Source organism: Pleurodeles waltl, chromosome 8 (assembly GCF_031143425.1).
Source record: "Pleurodeles waltl isolate 20211129_DDA chromosome 8, aPleWal1.hap1.20221129, whole genome shotgun sequence".
NCBI lineage: Eukaryota > Metazoa > Chordata > Amphibia > Caudata > Salamandridae > Pleurodeles > Pleurodeles waltl.
This window is the reverse complement of record NC_090447.1, coordinates 601,846,344-601,872,556: the sequence shown is the minus strand read 5'-3', so window position 1 is coordinate 601,872,556 and position 26,213 is coordinate 601,846,344. Positions and strand designations below refer to the sequence as shown.

The window sequence follows — 26,213 nt, the reverse complement described above, 5'->3', positions numbered from 1 at the left end:
CCAACACCTTCCCTAAATTGGTTTAGATTGGAGTGGAAATAGTAAATGTTACCCCTCTAGTGACCAACGTCTTCCCCAAATTGGCTTAGATTGGAATTGGAATAGTAAATGTCCTCTTATGATCCATCACTTTCATAAAAATGGTTTACGCTGAAGTGTGATTATTAAAATGTATTATTTTATTGTGAAATCCTGTGTTTTTATTGAACTGTTAACGCGTCCCTTTATGATATTTTATTACACATCAGGACTCGTTTTAGGCCCATTAATCTTTTGACCCAGTTGAGAGACACCTTAGGACGAGATAGCTAATCAATATATCAATCAATACGTCAATAATGTCATCAATATTTATCGCGACAATACACTTCACTTTAGTCAAAGTCATTAATCAATACAAGATTCTACCATGACCTTGCAGCCATGAATAACCACACCAGTTTAGTAGAATTGTATAAGTTTTATTCCCTATTAATTTCAATCTAAAAGCAGATGCGTTAATCTCAACACCAAGAAACATAATAGCATAGTCACGATATGGCAACTTTGGTAAGATTTCATTAAAGCGAGAATCACAAACATTAGAACATAACACGCCGTGAACATAGATCAAATTTAGCAGAGTGTCAATAACGCGTCAGTTCAACAAAGCATAGTTTCAGTCGTTTGTCTATTTGCGTCAGTTTGGTGGCCACCTGTCCTAACCACTGATTAGCATTCGCACGTTGGGCTTCATGCAAAACAATTTAGAACACCAATTTGGAAAACATCTAACTAAGGTCTCTGTCAAAAGTAAGCAGTTGGTACCTAGAAAGGAAAAGCAAACAGACAAATTACAATTGCATTGTCATAATTACCCTCCAAAGTTTAGGTCAGCTCACAGGTTCAGTCTTCGTCTTCAGGACATCAGTCAATTCGACATCAGTTAGAACTCAGCTCTGGGGCAAAAGGACACTTCCCTCATAAGGAGGTAAAGTGTATAAATACATTAGGTACCTAACTGTGATGGGTTCTATGTCTATATGGGATAGATATTGGAATAATGCTATAGGCACCGGGTCTTGGTTGTGTAATTTCTTGATTGTTAGGGTTTCCTAGTTCCTTTGTGACGCTTTACAGGGTTTCCTGGGTTATTTCACCAGGGCTTTTACTTCTTTTTAGGTGTTTCTGATGGAGGTCTCGATCCCCTGGTGGAATGGGGTCTGTTATCTTCTCCCGTGATGTTGGACCGGTTTCCCCAAAACAAAAAGAAGAAAACAAGAGGTAAGTGTAGAGGTAAAGTATGGAGACTTTAAGGTGGTTAGTAGGGGTAGTGGGAGGAGGGGGGGGTGCAGGGGTGTGGTTAGATATATATATTATACTTTTAGTGAAGTCACCTTCCCATGAGTATTCACTCTCTCTTTCTTTATAGTGGTTCATTACAGCTGGTGGGGTGATGGAAGGGTTCTAACGCAGTGGAGATTAATTGCTTATAGGGCTGAGAGTATCTGCCCTTCCTTGTAGCACCTTCCCCCTGTCTCATTTAATATGAGAGTCAAGTGACTAAGCTTCGGCTCATGCTAACTTAAGGCCTATGAGGATTTCAGCACAGATTCAATAACGCAATCATTAGTATAAACTTGTTTAAACATAATATGTAGCACCTTCCCCCTGTCAGCCCTTCAGCCCTTCAGCCCCTGTAGACTCCCCCCTCCCCGGTAACCAGCTAGGCACAAAGGCAAGTTTAAGGTACGATCGTACCCGTGACTGCCACGCCCCTCCAGGGACGTGGCAGGCCCCTTCGTGGTTCCTCGGATGCTCCTCGAAGGGTTCCGGCGGTTGGTCCAGGGCTCCTCCGGCTTCTGGCCCCGTCGGATTCACCGCTTGCCTATTCTCGTCCTCCGGCACTCGCGATGCTTCTTTCCTTGCGGTCGGTAACGGCAGGGTCGCTTCCTGCTTCTCGGACACCATAGTCCGGTGTCCATCATCTATTTCTGGCCCTCCTGGGCCGCGTCCTACATCTGACGTCACTCCGTCGACGCCAGGCCTCTCGGGAGTGCCCCTGGGGTATGGGTTTGTCGGCCCGGGCTGATGCGAAGTAACCGAGGCGATAGACGTCCGGTTACACTAACTCTTCACCCCATATTATTTTACAAGTCTTTGATTGGTCTTCATAGGTATTCTTTGCATATCTTTTGGTCAGCAGTTCTATTGTCTTCACCGGTTTGAGTGACCTTGTACATTACATTAATCTACACTGTTTCAGTTTGTTTTTAACATTTATTCTGCAAACAAGAAAAGGCTGTGAGAACGGATCTAACATGGTTACATTCGTCTTGAAGGAAAAGAACATGCAGGGTTGTGTCCTTTTATGAGTCAGCACACTGCAAAAATAGGAAAATACATTTAATATGAGAGTCAAGTGACTAAGCTTCGGCTCATGCTAACTTAAGGCCTATGAGGATTTCAGCACAGATTCAATAACGCAATCATTAGTATAAACTTGTTTAAACATAATATGAACCTTTTAGTCATCATTATTCGTCTACGTATACATTGGTGGCCACTCCCCGTGGTCACATTTCAAGTGCACGTTTAAGAAAAAATTATTCTTATTGTTTTTATGCAGCATTATCACACATTAATTCATAAACAATTCATGTTAATATAGATTGTATAAGTTACGCTCTCTCAGTCCCTCCTCTGATGACGTTCGTCATCACACAAACCTTTCCCCTTTGACCTTTCACTTTAATTTTTCACTTTACGCATTATGCGCATTTCAACATCTTGTCCCTTGTGTGAACTCTCCCAAATTTCATTAAACATTTTCTCCCTTTCATTTTCTTCATGCTTTTTACTCCTCTTGGTCCAATTTCTTTTAATTTTGTCATTAATTTTGCAAGCTCCCCATAATCCTAATAGTCAGGCCAGAACAATTAATAGACCACCTAATATTTTTGCAAGTACCCCATTCCAAATGTTGCTAAACCAACTCCCTACTCTGGCAATTCCATGTCCTAATTTCTCCCACACTCCAGGTTCCTTCAAGTCCTTCAAATTTGCACTATCTTTAGTTAGGTTAGTAAGCATACCTCTAATCCTTTTACTATTGTCAGGTATATATGAGCAACAATGATGCTCGTTGAGCATCTTGCAAACTCCTCCACTCTTTGCTAAAAGAATGTCTAAAGCAAGCCAATTTTGAAGAGTCATATCTCTTTCCGCAGCAAGTTCAGTATCCATAAGGAGTATGGCCCCTGTAAAATTTGTCAGCATGTTATCCACAATAGTAGACAACTTTCTAATCTTTATGGAGTTTAAAATAACCCCTACTGAAGGAATTATGGCTCCAAATATGTCACCAACGACAGCAGCTGCTGTCTCTCGTTTTTGTCTAGCATGATGTAATTCAGACGTTTTAGGTATTTGCTTTAAGTCATCAATCTGATAAATCTTTGGGAAAACTATTCACAAATAACATGTCCCATACCATCCCTTAGGGAGACGGTAATAAGCATTAAGTCCGCAGATATAATAGATCCCAGGGATCGCTGGATCCTGTCCATTTAACATGAATGTCCATTTACTCTGAAGCAAAAACACATGCCTGCATTCACTCGTTCCCACAAATAAAGTGTCATGTTCAGATTTTGGCCTATATATACAAAGCCTTCCTACATGTAATGCATCTATAGCTAATTTGCCTTCCGTCTTCATTGCGGTGTAAGCATAATCATTTGCATATGTGCGTTTTTCTAGCCCCTTTTCTAATCTTTCCTTCAATGCTTTGCGTCTATCATCAGTGTGATCCCAAATGTAAGCGTCGGTTCAAAGAAACCTCTAACTAATTTTATACTATGCTCATTGGCAAATTTGTTCAGAAACTCAATCACAGGCACAAAAGAAAACACTACATCCAAATTAGAATAAAAATATTGCACATGCTCCTGACTATAGAATCTTGTTAATAGCAAGCTACAACTTATCCCGTACGTTAATGGAAGGCTATGGTAGGTGACCCCTTCTTGCACTGATGAAGGAATCTTTGTGCACACATAACAGTTTTTTGCATCCATTGTTTCAACATACTCATTCAACAAGCGATAGAAGACATTAGTGGAAAGTTCCCTTTTTGAGTTAGTTCCCTCATGCAAGTGTCTTGGATCCTACTCAAACTTTTCCCACGTTGTTAGTGTTGTAGTCTCAGATTTTAAAGCATTGTTAGTCGCTTTCTTATCCAACCACAGCATTCCCACAATCACACCTACAATTATTATTGCACACACAATACCTAATATGAGACTCAACCAACCACACACCTTACCCTTTTTGTTACTACCTCTATTATAAGCCATGTCTGTAAAGAATCAGATAGCAGAACAATAATCAACTTGAGGACGATATAAAACTCTTTTTCTTTTTTCTAATGCAAAAGTCTCTTTCTCTCTGCGTATATTTACAGCGTTTCACTCATTCCCGGACCCTTTTGTCGAATCCAGTTAGCAGCTTGTCATAATCAGGTTTTCAAAGTCAATTCAGGTTATCAGTGTTGCATCCGGTAGTTTATAAGTCTCTTTCTTAGGTTCTCAGTTATCAATTTCGAAATTTTGGTTTTAACAAAGTCTCTTTCTTTAATTGATTTTCAGGTACCGTAATATTGGCCTGGTACTTCTCGATCAAAACAGAACGCTAAGAATTCTTGTAGCCATTCAAATGTTGTTGCATATGCCCATTCAGGAACTGCGTACCTTCTATTTGCGGTTCTCTTTCTTTTCAACCTGTGTTCACTTTGTAGTTCTCCTTCATTCAGATCTTCTGTTCTTGTGGTGTCGGTTTCTTCTGTTATTGTTTCACCTGGTATGATCCTTTCTTTCGCAGCCTGTTTTTCTGGCCAATTATCTCCCTTATGGGTCTTTTCCCTGCTTGTCCTTTCAGTACGCTGAACAGCACCCTCCTCTTGTGCTATGGTGTTTTCTCTTGATGGACCTGCAACTGGCTCAGGGGATGCCGGTGTACTTTGATCTCTTTCTACTATTTCCCCTTCTTCTTCTTCTTCTGAATCTGTAACAGGTTCAAGCTCTAACCCGTATTCGTCTGCTTCTGGGAGAACCTCTCCTTGATTTAGTTCTCCTGCTGCCTCTACTGAGATAGGCACATTGTCACCTCTCTTGAACTCGTTTACTGTTTGAGGGACTAGGCTGTTCTCAGTGGGCTCCCCTGCAGTCTCAGTTCCCTCTTGGCTATTTTCAGGCCCTGAGACTTCCCTCTCTGGAACTGTTAAGTCGGAAACTTCAAGATCCTCATCAGTTGGACACGTTACCTTCTTTGTGTGACTGGCATGTATCCAGTTTGGAACGCCTGCACATTTCACAGCAGTGGTTTTGTCAATATTACTTGATATGGCCCCTTCCAGCGTGGCTCCAAACACTACTTTCTCACGTGCTTCTTGACAACCACCCAGTCACTGGCTTGCATAGTGTGCCTTGGATCACTGATCGGTGGCAATGTATTGGCTTCCACCTGGTGAGAAAAAGAGCGAACCACATCAGGCAAACCTTTGCAGTAGTCCAACACCATATCATCCGTGATATTCACAAGAGCATTTGCAGGTACTGCAGGCAGCCTCATAGCTCTACCCATAAGGATCTCGTGGGGTGATAGTCCTGTCTTCTTATCAGTGGTGTTCCTCATCGACATCAGCACTAAGGGCAATGCATCTGGCCATTTCATATTGGTAGCTGTGCACATCTTCACCATTCTCGATTTCAAGGTACCATTCGTTTGTTCTACTAGTTCTGATGCTTCAGGGCGGTAGCTACAATGCAGCTTCTGTTCAATGTCTAATGCGGCACACAAGAGCTTAATCACCTCATTGTTGAAGTGTCTGCCCCTATCTGATTCTATAGAGACAGGAAACCCGAACCTGGGTATGAGTTCTCTAAGCAGCAGCTTTGCAACTGTGAGACTATTGTTTCTACGTGTGGGGTAAGCTTCAATCTAGTGGCTGAAAACACACACAATCACCAACACGTACTTCAATCCTCCACAAACAGGCATCTCAATGAAATCCATTTGCATTTTGCTAAATGGACCACCAGCTCTCCCTATGTGGCTCAAAGTTACCACAGTCCCTTTTCCGGCATTCATCTGTTGACAGATGATGCACCTGTGACAAGTAACCTCTGCGGCATGTCTGAATTTTGGGTTAAACCAGTCAATCTTGAATGACCTGATCATTGCATCTCTCCCAAGATGTGCCTGTCCATGGTAAAGTCTCGCAAATTGTGACAGAAGACTGTTTGGCAAAACCAATTTCCCACTCTCTGAGACCCACAAGTCCTCAGCCCTTTGTACGCATTGCATTCTCTGCCAGGAGCGTTTTTCCTCCTTGCTAGCAAGATCCTGTAGTGTTTTTAGCTCATCTAATGTATCAACCACCCTTAATGCAAGGTTCAAACGTGTCATTTTCTGTTTGCGGTAACAATTCCCACTGATCCTTGAACGATGTACAGTTCAATGCACAAAATCTTGCGATTTGATCTGCATAGCCGTTTCCCATGGACACAAAGTCTTGTGACTTAACATGAGCATTGCATTTCACCACGGCAATTTCAAGAGGTAACTGAATTGCATGTAACAAATCCTTAATTTGTTCACCATTTTTCACTGGAGAACCAGAAGAGGTCATGAAACCTCTCTGTGACCACAATTGGCCAAAATCATGTACAATTCCAAATCCATATCTGCTGTCGGTATATATAGTGACTCTCAGGTTTTCAGCTGCGTGGCATGCCTTAGTAAGGGCAATTAGCTCTGCCACTTGTGCGGAATATACTCTCTCGAGCCAGGAAGCTTCAATGATACCAGCTATGGTACATACAGCGTAACCGTCTGTCAGCATTCTGACTGAGTCTCTCAAACAGGATCCATCAACAAACATAATACAGTCATTTTCTTTTAACTGTGTATCTTGAATATCAGGTCAGGGTTTGGTACATAATTCTGTTACCTCAAGACAGTCATGCTCCACTTCCTCTTCATTATTAATCTCGGTACTTTCAACAGGAAGTAGAGTTGCCGGGTTTAATACAGTACATCGCTTCAGTGAAACATTAGGCGACCCCAAAATAATTGTCTCATATCTGGTAAGTCGGGCATTTGTCATGTGCTGAGTTTTGGTTCGAGTCAACAAAATTTAAACTGAATGCGGAACCATTACTGTCAAGGGATGTCCCATCACTATGCCTTCACACTGCGTAAGGCTTTGACCAACTGCTGCAACTGCGCGCAAACAACCCGGTAAGGCTGCTGCAACGGGGTCCAAGGTAGCTGAAAAATATGCTACAGGGCGGTTTGCACCTCCATGGACCTGTGTTAAGACAGACAAAGAACAAGCATCACGTTTGTGACAAAACAGTAGAAAAGGTTTCGTGTAATCAGGCATACCCAAAGCTGGTGCCCTGCACATGCACTCTCTCAATTCTATGAATGACTCAAGCTCTTCTTTGGATAAGGTTATGGTGTACGGTTCATCCTTAATCTCTTTACCTGTCAGCCTTATTAATGGTTTTGAGATAATTGAAAAGTTAGGTATCCACTGGCGACAGTAATCCACCATTTCCAAAAACATCCTGACATCTCTCTTTGTTGTCGGGGGTTCATCTGCAAAATAGCAGTCACCCTTTCCTTCGATATTCTCCTGGACCCTTTCTCAATCAAGTGTCCTAAGTACTTCCCCTCTTTCTGACAGTACTGCAGCTTCTTTGGCGACACTTTATGTCCGTTCTTTCCCAAATGGTTCAGTAAGGCAATTGTGTCATACCTACAGTCGTCTTTTGTCCTGGACGAAATCAGCAAGTCGTCAATGTACTGTACCAGTGTTGAATTGAAAGGCAGTACTAAGGATTCTAAGTCCTTTTTCAATATCTGATTGAAGATGGACGGTGACTCAGAAAACCCTTGAGGAATTCTGCACCAACTGTACACCTTGTCCAGGAATTTTAAACTGAATAAAAACTGACTGTCCTCATGAAGAGGCACCGAAAAGAAAGCTTGTGACAAATCTATAACGCTGAACCATTCAGCATCGCACAGAACCTGAAACATGATCACTGCTGGATTTGGCACTATGGGGCAACACTTCACCACAATCTCGTTTATTTTTCTCAAGTCCTGCACAATTCGAACTTTCCCACAAGGCTTTTTCAGACCCATTATCGGTGAATTACATGGGCTGCTCAATACTTTTTTCAGGACTCCTTGTTTTACAAAGTCCACTATTATTTGTGACACCTGAATAAGAACATCTTGTGCCATGTGATGTTGTGGCACCTGGGGAAACACTGCATTTGGCTTCACTTGAACTTTAACTGGTTCCACTCCTTTTATTAGTCCCACTTCTTTTCCTGTCAAATCCCACACTTTCTCTGTCACCGTTCCCTGTAATTCGGCAGGTAAGTCAGTCACTGTAAGCATCGGGAACAATGTTATCAAAGGGTAATCTTCATTCGCAGCTTCTGTTTCTGACTCTAAGAACTGACCATCATCCCCTTCATCATCACTGTTTGTCTGCACCTCAATTCCTTCATTGGAATAGGTAATCGAACATTTTGTTTTGCACAGTAAGTCTCTTCCCAGTAGGGACACAGGACTTGAACCACAGACTACAAATGTATGCAGTCCCTGGAAGTTGCCAATCTCAACTTGCACTGGATCTGTAATTGGATTTGTCAAGTACTGGTTTTCTACTCCGACCACTCTTATGGTACGCCCTGAAAGTGATAATTTTGGAACCTCTGCACTTCTGACTGTGGAGCGTGTAGCTCCAGTATCAACCAAGAATGAAACCTTGTGACCCATTACCTTTCCCTCTACATAGGGTCCCCTCTGATCTACTTCTAGGGACGCTGCAAGCCTGCACTCTTCACTGTCTGAACTGTCATCCGACCATTCTTCATTCATTCCATCTTCACCACGCAATGGGAATTGCTGTACTGTATTATTTTGACTCATAACTTGACCTGTGACCTGCTGAGGAAGCATCACCTGTTGCTGTCCCATTGGAGCCATTGGTAGTTGCATTTGCTGTCTAGGTACCACGGGAACCTGCTGTTGTACTTGCTGCATTTGCGCTGGTTGAACACGCAGCATTTGCATTTGTTGCATGGGCTGTAACCCTTGCATCTGAACCATGTTATTTTGGAAGTTCGGGTTTTGATTTCTCAATTTTGGACCTCTCATATTTTGCAATGTACCGACATTAGTGCTTTGTTGAATGACACCATCCTGCGCCACATTTGGGCATTCCCGCTTCCAATGCCCCACGCCCCCGCACGCGTGACATGGTGACATCTTTTTCATCCCTTGTGCGTCATTTTGAACCACAACAGTATTCAAGTCTGGACCGTGATTCACAAAACCTCAACCTCGACCTCTTGGTTGTGCCTGAAACACACTATTCCCTTTGCGGTTGCTGCTGTATCATCTGTTGAATTTCTTTTCCCTGCATTCCTGCCTGCGCAGCCCTTATCTGCATCACCATCACTTTCTCCTTCAACTTTTTCTGCTTTAGCTCGATCTCGTCACTACAGTATTTCGCATACTGCAACACCTCATCGATCGGCTTTGCTTGCCAACAAATCAGATGATTCTTAATCATCTGGCTAACCTCTGGTCTCAGCCCTTCAACAAATCTGAACACAAGATGGTTCATGTCTTTCGGCTCAATGGTCTCAGTACCACTGTAATGTTTGAATGCCTTCAACAACCTCTCATAGTAAGCATGTATTGATTCCTTTACCTCGTGTGAGGTCCGGTCGTTTTTCTGCCAATCAGTCACTTTTGGCGACACCTTCTGCTTCAAAAACTCAATAACTTTATGATAATACTTCATCACCTCCTCAGAGGGTGCTCCGGTCACCTTATCCCTTGCCGGTTCCTGCGTCGGCCAGTCTACCCCTCGTTTGCACTCAAGCCATAAGTCAGGCAGAACAATGATCTCAAACAAGGTATTCAGGTCTTCCCAGAGACACTTCGCAAACTTCACAAACCTATCTGTTTGCTGATACCATTCTATCGGCTTCTCCCTTAACCTGGGATAATCATTTGTGAAAGATAGGATGGCTCCCCTGGACCACGGTACATGAATTAGAACCCCACCAGCTGTTTCTCTCATGGGTAACATCTTTACTGATTACGTATCTGGTGAAGTTTTAGCTTTACTCGATCCCGGACTGTCACTTTTCTCCTTGTCTCTTTTCTTTGCCCATCTGCCTTCCCACTTTTCTAAAGCTCCCCAGATTTGCGCACTTTGCAGTATTTCCTTTAAATGCGCTTTCATTCCGGCAGACCTCATATGCTCGAAGTCTTTTGAATCAAAGTCTAACCTGTAACTTCTTTTCAAATGTTTAGTATTCTCGATATCAATATTGTATTTGTCTGCCAGGTTTGCTAATTTCTGATGTACCTTACCCACTTCTTTAGTAATCTTAGGGCACAGATATCTCAATTCTGCTTCTGTATATGATTCTAATCTGTTTACCCCCATTGTTCCGTCCACTAGTTCAGCCGCTTCCACACCCAGTCTCACAAAGTTCAGGTACTCATCTCTCTCTGCGGTTATTGTAGCAAGTTGTGAAGGTTTGTTATTTCCCAGCCATTCGTTTAATTGCTGCACAGAAAAACCTTGCAACTATATGTTTCCTGCCTGCATTATTGGAGTCTGTGATGTTTCCACACTCATTGTCTGAGGGGCTAACATACTTGACCCTGCTTGTCTTATTGCCTCGATAGGAGCCCCAATTGGACTAAGGCTTAACAGAGACCTGAGGTGTTCAGCTGTTTGTGATCTTGGCAATATTGATCGAGGGGTTCCTGTGAATCCCCCTCTCATCATTTCCTGGGTCCCCATTCCTTGAACACTTGTCTCAGATTTACCCTGCGCATATAGTGGTACAGGTGGACCAACAGTAATTGGCAATGATATGGCAGCTGGTGTCTGACCTGGTCCCAGACCCCATGGAGCAGCGACTCCAAAGGTCTGATTCTCTGAAGCCGGGGCAGGTATTAATGGGGGTCCTGCTGCTGGGTTATATCCCGGTATCAGTTGTGGCTGCGGCTGGGCCAGCAATTGTGGAGTTGGTTCAATCTGCACTAACCTCGATTTTGTATATATCGGGTCTGTTGGCACTATCAAGTTTGTAGTAGTCTCTAGTACTGGGACGTCTGGATAGATTCCCTGTATCTGCGGTGGAGGTTGCAACTGTATCTGCATGTCTGGCGCAGTGGGTACACTGACACCATTCTGTATCGAACCCGTATCACTAGTCTGTACTGTATCAGTAACTCCCTTCTCCTGCGTCTGGTTCCCAGGATCCGTGCTAGTGCTCGGGACATTGTCGCTTACCGCATAAGGTGGCGGGCGATCATGTAATAACTGATTTTAAAATTCTTCGTTATCTGAATCAACTTCTTCTTCCCAAGATCTCTTAGTTTCTTTAGGCTTACTAGAGTCTTTGTCTGTTTTACATGTGGCTTTCTTCCCCTGTGTCTCGTCTCCCTGTGTTATTGCTGGAAACAATTTTAATCCGTCAACTATTCCCCGTCTCCACATTTTGCTCTCATTATCCCACCTAGCTTCCGCTAGAGTCTTTTCTGCCCTTTTCAGTCTTCTTTGGAACTTTTCTTGTCTCTGTTTAAGAGCCATTAAATCTCAAATTGCTAAAGCCTCATACTGAGCTGGCCTCGGAGGTGGCTTTTGTACACTTAACATCCACCTTAAATTCTCTAGAACTCTTGTATTGAACGTCCCGTGTTCTGGGAACGCCAAGCATCCCTCTTTTTCTGTCAATTTGCGCCACTGTTTCATCCATAAACAAGGCGCGACACCTTTTTCCTCCATGACTATGTAAGCTGGAGTTCCCTCGGGTGGTGTAGGCTCCCCTTCACTCGCCATAATGTATGTGTCTCCTTTCAGAGCACTCTTAAAAGCTTTGACAAAATTCATCTTTGCGTCTTTTCTTTTGTTTGTATTTAATCAAGAAGTGACTTTAATTACCAGGACACTCTTCACCCACCTTTCTCAACCTATTGCCTCTCACGGATGGCAGCCAATCTGTGCGCGACCCCTCTCGCCAACTGACCTATCTCAGCGCGGCACTACTGACGTCACACTCACACACTGCAGCTGACAAAGTCTTGCGGCTCGTCCGCCCCTCAATAGATTCACACCAAACTAATGCAAAAATTACTGCAAGCACCTTAATAACAACAACACAGATTTGCCGATTTACTACAGGAAGGGTACACATTTGCTTCAGAACTTTTCAGAGATTTCACTTGAAGCCTCGGCCGCTACTCCCTCTCTCTCTCAGTTCCCGCATCCGCAAGCAGAATTCGACCCGCAAATCCTACTCTCGACTTGTCAATGGTTTGTTCCAGTGCACTTTAGAACTTGCCAAATCTCCATCGAAGGTTTCACACATACAATTCGACTCAAACTCGACTTGTCAACCAAGCCCGATTGACCTACTAAACCGCACAAATTACAACATAAACCCAAGTGTCTCCCACACTTGTCAATATACTCCGGAGTCTTAGACAATGACAGGTCCGTACATTGACAACCAACCACGTGGATAATTTTGGAGCACAAAGCGCCACACTCATATGAAGTACGCCGACTTCCCTACTCTCATACTGCGGAGTACGACCACTCCTACTAAAACGACATTACCTGACCTAAATCCACACAAACTTCACAAATCTCCTGCAAAATGCATAAGCTGAGCTATTGCGTCAGTTTGGTGGACACCTGTCCTCACCACTGATTAGCATTCGCATGTTGGACTTCATGTAAAACAATTTAGAACACCAATTTGGAAAACATCTAAATAAGGTCTCTGTCAAAAGTAAGTAGTTGGTACCTAGAAAGGAAAAGCAAACAGACAAATTACAATTGCATTGTCATAATTACCCTCCAAAGTTTAGGTCAGCTCACAGGTTCAGTCTTCGTCTTCAGGACATCAGTCAATTCAACATCAGTTAGAACTCAGCTCTGGGGCAAAAGGGCACTTCCCTCATAAGGAGGTAAAGTGTATAAATGGACAGTTTAAGGGCGAGGATGGTTTTAAGTAAACCAACAAGTCATCAAACAGAGTGACAGAGTTTCTGGATAAAATCAATAGCATTCCCTAGCCCACTTAAATGACTTCCCGTGACATGGGTTTTTATCCCTTTTTAGTTGTACATTCCCCCAAAATATTATTGGACATTTTCTACACCCCACTATCTTTAACCTATCAGAAAATACATTAGGTAACCTAACTCTTCACCCCATATTATTTTACAAGTCTTTGATTGGTCTTCATAATTGACGTCTTCAGAGGTGGAACGTCCGATATGATTTAATCTTTCTGTAATTCTTTGCACATCTTTTGGTCAGCAGTTCCATTGTCTTCACTGGTTTGAATGACCTTGTACATTACATTAATGTACACTGTTTCAGTTTGTTTTTAACATTTATTCTGCAAACAAGAAAAGGCAGTGAGAACGCATCTAACATGGTTACATTCGTCTTGAAGGAAAAGAACATGCAGTGTTGTGTCCTTTTATGAGTCAGCACACTGCAAAAACAGGAAAATACATTTAATATGAGAGCCAAGCGACTAAGCTTCGGCTCATGCTAACTTAAGGCCTATGAGGATTTCAGCACAGATTCATTAACGCAATCATTAGTATAAACTTATTTAAACGTAATATGAACATTTTAGTCATCATTATTAGTCTGCGTATACATTGGCGGCCACTCCCCGTGGTTACATTTCAAGTGCACGTTTAAGCAAAAATTATTATTATTGTTTCTATGCAGCATTATCACACATTAATTCATAAACAATTCATGTTAATATAGATTGTATAAGTTACGCTCTCTCAGTATTTATATGTAGTAGAAATAGTTTGTTATTTAATTAGTTTTGTTGGTGCTTAGAAATATATGAAAGAATCGTTGTATGTTGTAAATATTAAAAATATTATTAATCACGTATTTTTATAGAACAAAAACATTTAACCCATTTTTCTAATTTTAGTTATGTTTTTTAAAGTTTATTTAATGTATATTTTTGCATTGTAAAACATATATATTTGAAGTTCAAAAAATTAACTTTTGCATATAGATAAATACAATATTTTTAATACATTTTTATTACATAAAAACATGTAAATGATATTCATTGTATGTTGTACATTTTCCACTTTTTCTTCCATTATTTAACTTTTTTTAAACATTTCTTAAATTGTTTTATATACATATTTCCAACATCATTTTAACAATTTGTTTAGAATATATCAAATAATTGAATATATTTTATACTATTCATTTCTGCTTTGCAATTTTTAACATTTTACCACATTTTCAAAATTTTTTACATGTCTAATAATTTTCTACATTTATTAAACATTTTTAAATTGTTTGTTTCCCATTAATTTCTATGGGAAGACAGTCTTTTCTTTTAGCGGCCATTTTTTTTAACGCTACCTTTTATTATCTAGTCTATTTGTGTCATTTTTAGTCTATTTTCTAGGATCCAGTTTGCAGAATAGGTTAGTCCTGTTTAAGTATTTTTAAGAGTTTTGAGGGTATGTTTAGTGGTATTAGTAGTGTTTTCCACTAGTGAGTAGTGTTGGGTTTTCGTACACAGTTTTAGGAACGTATCATTGTGATGTGTTATTTTATATTGTGTTATGTTATTTATTTTTGGTGATTAAGGGCCTGGTCTGAAGTCTGGCAGAGAGATTACTCTGTGACAACAGTGACGGATATCCCACTTGTGGAAATCTAAACCCCATAGGAAATAATGGGATTTAGATTTCAGCGGATGGAATATCCGTCACCGTTGTGACAGAGTAACCTCTCCATCAAACTCTAAATCATGCCCTTAGAGTAATGTAAATGCATTTTTGGGAATCTAATGTGTATTACAAGTGGGTTTCCTTGTTTACTTTACAGGCTTTTGTCTACAAACGTGTCTTATGAGCATTAGGAGCTACTTGGTTTTCTTTTAAGAAAATCACTTTTGGTTTGTAATAAACCAGTATTTTTAATTTTGACTTGCTTTTTCCCCAGATTTCCAGAAGTGTTTCTTTTTTTAAACCCTTTTTGGAGTTTCTAGATACCTTGGATTGCTTCAAGGGATCTGTTTTGGAGCTGTTTTATTTTTCCATTTTTTTGGGCCTAATGGGAAATATTTTTCCCATGTTTGGTGGATTATAGTTTTTGACTGCATGGATACAGAGGGCAATGCACTGTTACAGAAGAGTAAGTCATAATTATTTTATTTGATTTGAGTGAGAAATGTCAATGTTATTCTTTGTGTTGATATTATGTTGGAAATGTGTGGTTTATGTGTTGTATTTATTTTACATGATGGATTAAGTTTGTTTAGATTTTTCTTGTAAATTATTATACACTTAAAAAAAAAATCTCAGTCTTATTTAACATTGAAGTTTTATTTAATGTTCAAACTGATGTAATAAAATATTAGGTTTATTATCTATCCAAAAAACAATTTGTAATGTTGGTTAATATTATGCTACACATTTTTAGTTTAGTATTTATTTTATAATGTGCATTTATCTATTATGTTGAAGTAATCTACTCCTTCATTGTTGTTGTGTATTATTTTCGTTGGTTTGCTAAGTTTAGGTGAAATGTGGGTTACAGACTGCTCCATTTGTAGTTGATGGAAGCTTTGCTCTTTTTGTAATGTCTTTTATAAATTTGCAGAGTGTAGTTTGGGTTCTGCCTAATGTGGAATTGAAGGCATTGTTCCATCCTTCCACTGTGTTGTTTTGGCTTTCTGTGCTAAGGTGTTGTCATAGACATTCCACAGTGGTATCTGGAATTTGGGTTGGCATCTGTATCCAGAGCAATGCATTCTTCCAACCCAAGTATCTTCTAAATAATCAATTAAGGGGGCTTAGTTTGTCTTCATTTAATTGGTAAAAATGGCTTTCTATTGGTAAAGTTGATAGTTAGCTACCTCTGTGGCAGGGACATAGGCTAATGCTATAATTTGTTTTATTTCAAAGGCAAATTAGCCTGTTTGTAGCATATTCTACACTTAGTGCAGATTGCTGGGGTGTCTCCATACACTTTGATTGATTTAAATGGTAGTACCAGCCTTGTATGGCTGTGTGGGGGTAAATTTTAAAATGGTTTGAATCATGGCTCATAGTAGTGAGTACTAGTTATTATATTTAATGTGGTTTAAGAGTTTGTAATAAGTGCTGCTTTGTTTATTTTGTTGTAAGACATATATATAAAAAGGATATTTGTTTTTGATATTTACCATGTATGGTGTATATCTGAGTGAATGGTTTGGGTCACATTTTGAAGGTCAAATCCAGCTTTGCAAAGGGCCGTCCGCAGTGCAGCAACAACTGGCACTGCATTTTTAGTAACTTTTGAACCATGGCAGGAAAGCTCTACATTATATAATTGCTGCCTCCCCCCAGGTTACGCAGAGTACTCATTTCTAAATTGTAGTGAAAAATATGAGTGCTTCTCTGCTTCAAAAGTCCCCTTGATGATACTGCAAAAATTAAATTGATTACAAATGTTAATAAAATAAGTGTAGACGTATTTTCCTGTCAAAACATGATTAACTGTAATACAAAATAAATGTGTTTACAACCTTTAAGAGACAACAGAAAAATTAGGCTGACTTACCTACAGCCTTGAATATTAATAACTTGAAGATCAACAGGAATGGTGGTGCGATATATGGCATTATTTCTTGTTGTTGCCAAAGCTGTAATAATCAATATGCGTGGCAGACCATGCTCAAACTATCTGCTGGAATACATCCTTGAATCAGGCCACTGTATCTCTTTTCTAAGAAGAAGACAACACATTCAAATTTTTCTTTAATCTAAGGCACCTCATATGACCATTAGAAACGGTGATATTGACATGATAGTAAATTATGCTTAAACTCTTTGGTATTTTTTAGGACAGCTTGGCCAGCTTGTTTACAGAACAAATGGATAGTGAGCCCTCGTTCACCATCAATTAATAAATTGTTATTTAATTGTTAACAGAGTGCTGTATCTGAAAGAACAACATGAATTACATATAACAGGATAGAAGAGGATAAGAGTTGAGAACACCATCTATGTAGCAACTGGTGTTTGAGGAGTTGATTAGAAAAAATATTTAAATGCCTTACATCCCGAGGGCCCCATTCCAAATTGCCCGAAGGTAAGGTGGGGATGCAGGGGCTGGAATTACCAATTCCAGATAGTGTCTCAAACCAAGATCTGACCATTATGATTTGAATTCCTCCAGAATGAGGAATAACTTGCTTGACCATTAACCCCTTGGCAGCCAAGGACGTAACGGGTACGTCCTTGGCTGTGGCGCCCAGGTGCCAAGGACGTAACCGTTACTTCCTTGGACCGGCTTATGAGCCTCGCCTCGGCGCCCCCAGGGCAGGGATGGAAAGGGAACCACTTCCCCTTCCACCCCCGACCCCACCTCACCTCCCCCCGTGGCGACTGATGACGTCAGCGCATGATCGCGCGCTGACCTCATTTGAGCCCTACCCCTCCGCGCTGGAAGTGGTCAGAGGAGAAATGCAAAAGCATTTCTCCTCCGATCACATGGAAGAGGCGAGAGAGGCATGAAAGGAGAGAAAAGGCCTTTCCTCTCCTTTCATGTCTCTCTCAGCATTTCTGCTGCCCGATCGCGATGCGATCGGGCAGCAGAAATGCCCACTAGACACCAGAGAGTTTTCTTTTTTTTGTGTAATTGAATGGGGGGAGTGGCCACTTGGGCTAGAGCCACTCCCCAGGGGGGCAAAGTATTTTTAGGCCATTTCTGCCCCACTTGGGGGCAGACCGGCCTATTACAATTAGGCCAATCTGCCCCCGGGGGCAAAAACCGCTAGACACAAGGGATAATTTTTATTTTTTTTATTTTTTTTATTTTAGATGTGGGGAGCAACCCGGTGGGGCAAAATTACTTTTAGGCGAATTCTGTCCTTCTTGGGGGCAGAAACCACTAGACACCATTTTTTTTTTTTTTTATATTAGTGAATTAGGGGACTGGCCCCTTGGGCAAGGGCCGCTCGCCGGGGGGCAAAATATTTTCAGCCCTTTTCTGTCCCCCCTAGGGGCAGATCAGCCTGCCCCAGAGGGGCTGAAACCCCTAGACACCAACTATATATTTTTTTTTTGTTTACTTTATTTTGTTATATATGGGGAGCGACCCCTTAGGCAAGGGTCGCTCCCCTGGGGGGAAAATTGTATTTAGGCCATTTCTGCACCCCTTGGGTCAGATCAGCCTATTTTTATTAGGCCAATCTGCACCCAAGGGGGGCAGAAACCACTAGGCACCAGGGATTTTAATTTTTTTGCGTCAATTTCAAATAAGGGGAGCGACCCCTTAGGCAAGGGTCGTTCCCCTGGGGGGGCAAATTTATTATAGGCTATTTCTGCTCCCCTTGGGGGCAGATGGGCCTATTTCTATTAGGCCCTGGGGGCAGAAACCACTTAGGCACTACGGACTGGTGTGTGTGTGTATGTGTGTGTTTTGTTTGGGGGAAGCCCCTTAGTCAAGGGTCGCTCCCCATGAGGGCACATTACTGTTGGCCGTATTGGGCAGATTTGCCTATTTCTGGAAGGCCCATCTGCCCCCAAGTGGGGCAGAAAGCCCACCAGAGACCGAGGAAGATTTTTTTTCTTCAAAATAAGAGGGTGGGGGTATGGCCATACCCCCACCCCAAATAAATGGGGCCAAAGCAACCAGTATGGGCATGGTTATGCCCCCACCCCAACTGAAGGGGGTAACAATCTTTCAGCTCTCGTCCTGCACAGTAAAACATCTTATCCCACGCCAAGCAAGAGGGCATTTGATAATTTTGGGTTTTGGTTTTACATTTGGGCCATGAGAGCTTGGCTAACTCTCAAAATCATCCCACTTGGAATGTGAGGGCTGCACTTTTTGGAATTTGGGACGCTGTCATGTAGAAAAATCCACAAGACCTAGACACATCTGAAAACTAAACATCTGGGTGAACCTAGGGTGATGTGCTTCACATGCAGCCCCAACCATTTTCCTACCCACAATGCCCTGCAAACCTCCAACTTTACTGGAAATCACACATATTTTCCACATTTTTGTGATGGGACCTTCCGGAATCTGCAGGAATCCACAAAATTCCTACCACCCAGCATTGTCTCATCTATACCGATAAAAATTCTGCCCCACTTGTCAGCCTAAAAAATTATTTTTTCAAACTGCTCTTTTGGACCCGCTTTGGTTCCCCCTCAATTTCGACATGTTTTTGGCTCTTCCCTGTCACAGGCACTTAACCCATCTACACAAGTGAGATATCTTTTTTATTAGGAGACTGAGGGGAACGTTGGGTGGTAGGAAATTTGTCCTGGTGCAGTGATCCCACACAGAAAAATTTGTTTTTTTTTGCTAAATTTGAGGTTTGCTGAGAATTCTGGGTAAAGAAAACACTGGGGAATCCACGCAAGTCACACCTTCCTGGGCTCCCTCTGGTGTCTAGTTTTCAGAAATGCCTGTGTTTGGTAGGTTTCCCTAGATGGCTGCTGAGCCCAGGACCACAAACGCAGGTTCCCCCCGCAAAAACAGGTAGGTTTGTATTTGATAATTTTGATGTGTCCAGATAGTGTTTTGGGCATTTCCCTTCGCCAGCATTAGGCCTACCCACACTAGTGAGGTACCACTTTTATCAGGAGACTTGGGGGTACGCTGGGTGAAAATAAATTTGTGGCTCCTCTCACATCCTAGAACTTTCTGTCTCCGAAATGTGAGGAAAAAGTGTTTTTTTGGCCAAATTTTGAGGTTTGCAAAGGATTCTGGGAAACAGAACCTGGTGAGAGCCCCACAAGTCACTTCATCCTGGATTCCGCTAGGTGTCTAGCTTTAAAAAATGCACAGGTTTGGTAGGTTTCCTTAGATGCCGGCTGATCTAGAGGCCAAAATCCACAGCTATGCATATTTAAAAAAACAACTCTGTTTTCTTTGGTTAAATGTGATGTGTCAACGTTGTGTTTTGGGGCAATTCCTGACCCGGGCACTACGCCAGCCCAAACAAGTGAGGCACCATTTTTATCAGGAGACTTGGGGGAACGCTGGGTGGAAGGGAATTTGTGGCTCCTCTCAGAAGCCAGAACTTTCTGTCACCAAAATGTGAGGAAAAAGTGTTTTATTGGCCAAATTTTGAGGTTTGCAAAGGATTCTGGATAACAGAACCTGGTGAGAGCCCCACAAGTCACTCCATACTGGATTCCCCTAGGTGTCTAGTTTTCAAAAATGCACAGGTTTGGTAGGTTTCCTTAGGTGCCAGCTGAGCTAGAGGCCAAAATCCACAGCTAGGCACTTTCCAAAAAACAGCTCTGTTTTCTTTGGGAAAATGTGATGTGGCCATGTTGTGTTTTGGGGCATTTCCTGACACGGGCGCTAGGCCTACCCACACAAGTGAGGTACTATTTTTATCTGGAGACTTGGGGAATGCTGGGTGGAAGGAAATGTGTGGCTCCTCTCAGATTCCAAAACTTTCTGTCACCGAAATGTGATGAAAAAGTGTTTTTTTTGGCCACATTCTGAGGTTTGCAAAGGATTCTGGTTAACAGAACCTGGTGAGAACCCCACAAGTCACCCCATCCTGGATTCTGAAAAACACGTCAGATTTCAATGTAAAAATGTGATTTGTCCATGTTGTGTTTCCTGTCGTGAGCATTAGGCCTATCCACGCAAGTGAGGTACCATTTTTTTCAGGAGACTTGGGGCAACACAGAATAACAAACCAAGCGTTATTGCCCCTTGTCTTTCTCTACATTTTTTCCTTCCGAATGTAAGACAGTGTGTAAAAAAGACATCTATTTGAGAAATTTCCTGTAATTCACATGCTAGTATGGGCACCCCGGAATTCAGAGATGTGTAAATAACCACTGCTTCTCAAAGCCTTATCTTGTGCCCAGTTTGGAAATACAAAGGTTTTCTTGATACCTATTTTTCACTCTTTATATTTCAGCAAATGAATTGCTGTATACCCGGTATAGAATGAAAACCCATTGCAAGGTGCAGCTCATTTATTGGCTCTGGGTACCTAGGGTTCTTGATGAACCTACAAGTCCTATATATCCCCGCAACCAGAAGAGTCCAGCAGACGTAACAGTATATTGCTATAAAAAATCTGACATCGCAGGAAAAAGTTACAGAATAAAATGTGGAGAAAAATGGCTGGTTTTTTCACATCAATTTCAATATTTTTTTATTTCAGCTGCTATTTTCTGTTGGAAAACCTTGTAGGATCTTCCCAAATTACTCCTTGATGAATTCAGAATTGTGTCTACTTTTCAGAAGTGTTTAGGTTTCTGGGATCCAGCATTGGTTTCACACCATTTCTGTCACTAACTGGAAGGATGCTAAAAGCACAAAAAATAGTAAAAATGGGGTATGTCCCAGTAAAATGCCTAAATTATGTTGAAAAATTGGGTTTTCTGATTCCAGTCTGCCTGTTTCTCAAAGCTGGGAAGATGGTGAGTTTAGCACTGCAAACCCTTTGAGGATGCCGTTTTCAGGGGAAACAAACCACAAGCCTTCTTCTGTAGCCCTTTTTCCCAATTTTTGGAAAATAAATAAATTTTCACTGTATTTTGCCTAATTTCGTGGTCTCCTTCAGGGGAACCCATAGAGTCTGGGTACCTCTAGAATCCCTAGAATGTTGAAAAAAAGGACGCACATTTGGCATGGGTAGCTTATGTGGACAAAACGTTATGAGGGTCTTAGTGCAAACTGCCCCAAATAGCCAACAAAAGGCTTGCCACCTGAGGGGGAAAAGGCCTGACAGCAAAGGGGTTAACTACTAGGATAAAGAATATATGTTTTTCCTAGTTTGTTGCACCTTCCACTAATATTTACCATTTGCTCTAATCAGGTGGCTAATGTTCTTAGGTGCCATGGTAGATAACAATCTATGGGTAGGGGGCTTGGCCAGGGGGTCTGGGTACTGGAAGGAGCATTGGAAGCTTCTCCGTACGTGTAAGGGCATTGGCTAGGGACTGCGCAAAACCTCTGGTCCCTGACTCAGCGTCAGTGGTTTCATCAGATGCAATTTGTACATGCGGTAAAACGAAGCCCGGTGCTCCAGAACATGAAAATCCCTGATGTAGGAACATTAGGTCATCCAGCATTCGCCAGAGTGGTATCACATCTTGTAGTGCTGCTGTGGGCAACTTGTTAAAAGTGTCAGATTGTGAGGATCTTGAGAATTTGATGTCCTTTGGAAAATAATTTCATAACCTTAGTGAAAACAAATATGATACACAGGTACATGGTGTGGATTTCGGTCACATGATCAAAATATACTTAAATAGACAAAAATGCATTGATTCACAAGGGGAATGGGGGAAATGGAGAACATACTATGGAGTTGATGAAGTACCAGGCACCTCCACAACTGTGAGGCTTCTACAAAGAGCCCCCTGCGGGATGAAAAGGAGAAAACCCCATGGGGAACGAAGCATGGGTTCGCCAGTTGGTTGGAGAGGAGGGGTCCATGTGGGAATGGCGGGGGAATGTCAATTAGTAGGAAGTGTTTGGCTGTCTATATGTGCTATGTGCACTGTTTTGTGCATTTTGAAAATGCATGAATTCATTATGTGATTTCAACACACAAGTTTCATTAATTAATCAAAAAGTTACAATGCTATATAAAAATTAAATCACAAATTACACTAATCAATTCATACCATCAGTGATAAATGGTAATTTTCAAACATTTTCATAAATAGGTGAAACTTTTTCAAAAAAGCTAAAAACTGGATCTCCACCTTAGTAAAACACTTAAAAGCGTGGACCATGATGTGGGAAAAGCTTATACTTTGTTTTCCTTATGAGTTTGCATTGAATAGTGAAACCTGCAAATCCTTTTCATCACTGTGGTTTGGGCAACCTCGTTTCCTATTGCCAATCGGGTACAAGAGAAGAGTGTAGACGACAAATCTCTATTCTTGTTATTGGAACCCTTGGTTGAATATTGACATCCCATTCCTTCCTGTTTCAATCTCTAAGCTGATGACTTTAGAATCCAAACATGCCATCTTTCTCGGTTATCACTGTACCGCTTTCCCAGCTAAATTCATAATTACCTCCATAATTGTGTGGCTTTCATAGCCACACTGTTCTGCAAAACCAAAAGAGTTCTCAGCATTTACAATTAGCCAACATCTTTAATCAGCATTGTATTATGCCTGTCATACCTTAAATCTGATCTAAAGATATGACAATGGAATCTCCACACAAATAGTCACAGCTGTGCTATGCAATATTCATTGTCACTCTTATTGTGCTTACCAGATAACATCTTGAACAAGAACTAACAAGTCACTTACAAACTCATTAAATTTGGGAAAAGATAATGCAGACTCTACAGTGTTTACAAAGTCAGAAATGAGTCTCTTGTGTGCCTGCTGCACCTGTTTGTCAAGACTTCAGTGTCCCTGGGACAGGTTTTTTGGTCAATTGGAAATGTACATTGATTGATATGATATAAGGCACAGTCAGATAAAGGATATCCATGGAAACACTTTCCCTGGCTGTTGATGGGGGGACATGAGAATGCCTGATTTTGAATCCTATTATTCAGAGCCATAACAACAGTGGGTGATGGCATGGATAGTCAAAAGGCCTTCCCTGAAATATCTGCAGACAGTCATATATAAAGGACTTCTATAGTTGATTTTATTTATGGACGACCAGATTTGATGGAATCGAGAAGTAGATTTTTGAGGATGGCCAAGTACTGATGGGATAGACATAGGCAAAGATTGGGTGGTGGGGTGCAGTACTTCCCACAGCTTCCAATTTGTTATGTACTGCGATCCCTTAAAACAACGACACAATTATAACAAAAGCTCTTTGGACCTTATTTACAAACATTTGGCATAGGACAGTGCAGCAAGCCTTTTAGCTGCACTGCCACTCGCCAAATGGAAAGGGCAGGAAGGCACCATATCTGCAAGATACAGGGTATTCCTATCCTTTCAACCAGCGCCAGCACAGAAATTGCAGCCAAGCACCAACACAGGCACCCTGGTGCAAGGTTTCCTGTGTTGTTGGCATGACTGTTTTTGTGCAGGAAGGAGCACCATCACCAGAGGCATTTTCCTCATTCTATGTGTGCTGCAGAATGCAGCACACTTGGAAATATGAAAAAATGAGAAGAAATTTAAACATTTCTCCTCATTATGCCTGCTCTGGGGAGGCATGTGTTTTTGGCACTGCCTTAGATTTACGCTATTTGTAAATCTGTCGCAATGTCAAAACTCATGGGTGTTGAGTGGGAACACCAACAGCAATGCCCATGGCATGCAGTGTGAGGCAACGCATCAACTTACAACATATGGCATTGTAACAAGATAGCTTTGCATGGCCTTGTAGATATGGGTCTGTACTGTGTGCCAATGGAGCATCAAAAAAGTGATGCTCCTCTGGCACAAGGGTCTTGTAAATAAGCCTCTTTGTATTTAATTGAGCTGATACATAGAAGTCAGTTATACTACCCCGGCACACTCAGGGCACACCATGGGCTACCAGCTGGCCAATTGTTTTACTTTTGCTGTGTTGCATTAGTGGTCAAGACAACTTGGGAACTGCAAACAGTAAAACCCGAAACAAATAATGTCTTACATTCCATATTAACCCAGGGAGGGCAAAGAAATGTGGAAACAATCTTGTATAAGGTGGTGAGGATGACACAAAGCAGGAAGCAGGAAGCTTGAGGTTTTTTGACAGAAATTAGAAAGTGACCTAGAAATTGAATTGACAGACAGGGAATGGCAACTGCCACTTCAACAAACATCCATGGTTTATAGTAATGCAAGATTCTACATTTTGCAACTTAATTCTATTCATCACACTTATCTTACGACTGCTTGCCTTACTATGATGTACCTCCTGGCTCCATTCTAATGCCCTAGCTGCCACAAGGCATATACGTCTTTTTGTGATATAGCCTGGGAGTACCAAGTACTGTAGACTTTCTGGGTGGAGGTAACAGATTAGGTAAGCAAATGGACATTCAAAGAGAATCTGTGTAATACAAAAGTATGTTTACTGGCACTGATGGTCAGGCCTACAATCAGGTGGTCTTACTGTACGTTTGTTGACATTTCCCTGTTCCTTCACAAATGAGCAATATCACAAAACCGGAAGTCAGCACAGCTTTCCCCTCTCATGAGCAGAACTTTAGAAGTGGGTGCATATGAGTTTGCCAAATTAAAATGCCCAAGGCTCAGAGCAAGCGTAGATAAAATTGTGGTCAGCTGGGACTCCCTGACCTTGGATTTAGAGCTCAATTCAGACAATAGATTGCCTTCAATCAATCAGTCAATCAATCACTGCATTTGTAAAGCGCGCTACATACCCGCGAGGGTCTCAAGACGCTGGGGAGGGGGGGTGCTACTGGTCGAAGAGCCAGGTCTTGAGGAGTCTTCTGAAGGCCAGCAGGTCCTGGGTCTGTCGTATAATGGTGGGGAGAGTGTTCCAGGTCTTGACGGCGAGGTAGGAGAAGGATCTGCTGCCGGCAGTGGTTTTTCGGATGCAGGGGACTGTGGCGAGGGCGAGGTTGGCTGAGCGGAGGCTTCGGGTGGGGGTGTGGAAGCTGAGTCGGTTGTTGAGGTAGGTGGGTCCAGTGTTGTGCAGTGCTTTGTGTGCGTGGATCAGGAGCTTGAAGGTGATCCTTTTGTTGACGGGGAGCCAGTGCAGGCCTCTCAGGTGGAGTGTGATGTGGCTGTGGCGTGGGGACATCGAGGATGAGTCGGGCCGAGGTGTTCTGGATGCGTTGGAGTCGTCTCAGGAGCTTGTTTGTAGTTCCTGAGTAGAGGGCGTTCCCGTAGTCGAGTCTGTTGGTGATGAGGGCCTGGGTAACAGTTTTTCTCGTGTCGAGGGGGATCCATTTGAAGATCCTGCGGAGCATACGGAGGGTGTTGAAGCAGGACGCGGAGATGGCGTTGACTTGCCTGGTCATGGAGAGAGTGGAGTCGAGGATGACCCCCAGGTTGCGTGCATGGTCCGTGGGTTCCAGGGCTGTGCCTAGTGATGTGGGCCACCAAGAGTCGTCCCAGGCTGATGGGGTGGGTCCGAGAATGAGGACCTCCGTCTTGTCTGAGTTCAGCTTCAGTCTGTTGTCCTT

At 42.1% G+C, this 26,213-nt stretch overlaps 1 long non-coding RNA gene across 2 annotated transcripts in view; it reads left to right on the top strand.

Annotated features, from left to right (window-relative positions):
- Window positions 1-26,213, top strand: part of LOC138249128 (uncharacterized) — a 348,152-nt gene that overhangs the window by 87,277 nt on the left and 234,662 nt on the right. For both annotated transcript variants that reach the window (XR_011194735.1, XR_011194736.1), the window contains one exon: window positions 1,162-1,263. This is a non-coding gene — a long non-coding RNA (uncharacterized lncRNA). The remainder of the gene's footprint in view (window positions 1-1,161; window positions 1,264-26,213) is intronic.